Source organism: Myotis lucifugus, unplaced genomic scaffold (assembly GCF_000147115.1).
Source record: "Myotis lucifugus unplaced genomic scaffold, Myoluc2.0 scaffold_967, whole genome shotgun sequence".
Classification (NCBI taxonomy): Eukaryota; Metazoa; Chordata; class Mammalia; order Chiroptera; family Vespertilionidae; genus Myotis; species Myotis lucifugus.
The window spans coordinates 32845-35000 of NW_005872015.1; positions in this window are offsets into that span (position 1 = coordinate 32845).

A 2156-nucleotide genomic window follows, 5' to 3' on the forward strand; every position below is an offset into this window, starting at 1 on the left:
GGCGGGACCTAGAGCCCGGGGGTCAAGTGGAGGAAAGGCTGGGTTCGGCCCCGGGTCAGCCAGATGTGCTAGGCCAGAGCCCCTTGGGGTAAAGGCCACGCCCCACGGGCGGGGCCTCTGGTGCTGGGGCGGGGCCTGCAGAATAGAGGAGCCTGGAGCTAGAGGTGTTGGCCGGGGCGGATGCGTGGAGTGGGATCCTGTGGGTGGAGGCCTCTCAGAGCAGTAGTTCCTGAGGGCAGGCGGCCCTTTGCGGATGGAGACTAGAAGGGGGAGGGACCTGGCGCGCGGAGAAATGGGCTGCGAGATCAAAGCCTGAGAATGGGCGGAGCCTCCAAGGGGCGGGTCTTGGAGCTGGTGGCCTTAGCAGGGTTGGCTTCCAAGTCTGAGCGCTGGGGCTTGAGGGTGGAGACCAGGGAAGATCGGGCCTGGAACTGGAGGTGGTGCCATTGGTGAAGTAGCAAGTGGGGGGCAGGGCCTGGCAGGGGTGGGTGGGGCCAGGCTCACAGGACTAGGCTGCTCAAGGGGTCCTGTAACCTCTTTTCTGCTTCTGAGTCTCCTTTTGGGAGATAGAGTGGTTGTGGCAGTTAAGCTCATAGGCTTTGAACTCAAGCTGAGAATCCAACCCGTCCTAGTTGAAGTCAGCAAAGTGCTAGAAGATTCAAGGAGATAGTGTGTAGAAGGAGTTTTAGCCCAGTGCTTGGCGCATTAGTTGCTTAATATGGAATGGCAATTATAACTATCATTGTCTTTTTAAAAAAATATGTTTTTAGCCCTAGCCAGTTTGGCTCAGTGGGTAGAGCGTCGGCCTGCGGACGGAAGGGTCCCGGGTTTGATTCCGGTCAAGGGCACTTATCTTAGTTGCAGGCTCCTCCCCTGGTCAGGGCTGGTGCAGGAGGAAACCAATCCGTGTATTCCTCTCGCATTGATATTTTTCTCTGTTTTTATTTTCCCCTTCCACTCTCCCTAAAACTAAATGAAAAAACATCCTCGGGTGAGGATTTTTTAAAAAAATGTTTTTATTGATTTTTAGAGAGAGAAGAAGGGAGAGGGATAGAGAGATAGGAACATCGATGAGAGAGGAACATCATGGCTGCCTCCTGCATGCCCCTTCCTATGGCTCGAGCCTGCAACTGGGCATGTGCCCTGACTGGGAATCGAACCGGTGACTTCTTGGTTCCTGAGTTGATGCTCAACCGCTGAGTCACACCAGCTGGGCCATCATTGTCTTTTTTTCTTTTCTTTTTTTTTCTTATTCTTCAAAAAGCATTCATTGGGCGCCTACTCTGGGCCACACATTATTTAGGACCCTGGGAGAATACAGTGGGGACATTGACAGGTGAAGTTCCCACCCTCCTAGATTTTACAGCCTCGTGAGAAACACACCAGTTCACTGGGTCACCTCATCCACTAGGCGCCGACTGTATGCCAGGGCTGTGCTGGGCCCAGACAGAGCCCCAAGCGCCCAGGGGGTGCCATTCTCTGCTTCAACTTGGAATGTCAGGGAAGGGTGTTCTGTTTCCATGGCGTCTTCTCTGTTCACTGCAAAGTCCCTAGTGGCCAGAAGAGAGCCCAGCACATACTAGAAGATGCTCAAAATAGATTAGTTGAAAGAATGAATGAATTTCTGAGGTGAACACTTTATGATGGGGATGGGTAGGAGTCAGGCGGAAAAAAATATATATTCCAGGCGCAGGGGGCAGCATATGCAACCCCTAAACGTGGGGAGCAGCCTCATCTCTCCAGTGCCAACTCTTTGTCTCTCTCTTTAAAAAAAAAATTATATATATATATATATGTATATATGTGTATATATATATATATATAGATATATATATATATACAAATGGCCAACTGGATGGATGGTGTCAGCCAGGGTAGGAGCTGCATTCTCATCAATGAGAGAAAAGAAAGCAGGTTCTGTGCCTCTTCCTGCTCTTCCTGCATTCCTCTGAATCGTCATGTTAGAGGTCAGCAGGATCCTGGCTCCTGTGCCTTGGAACTGGGAGCCGTCACCCTATAGGAGGGCAGAGGAGAGGCCCTGGCCAGCGCTAGGATCTGACGAGCCCAAGCCTAAGACGACCACCTGCTCCTTCCTCCCCCTTGGACCCTGTCAGGCTGAATCCTGATGCCCCAGGGCCTTGCCAGGTCCCAGAACT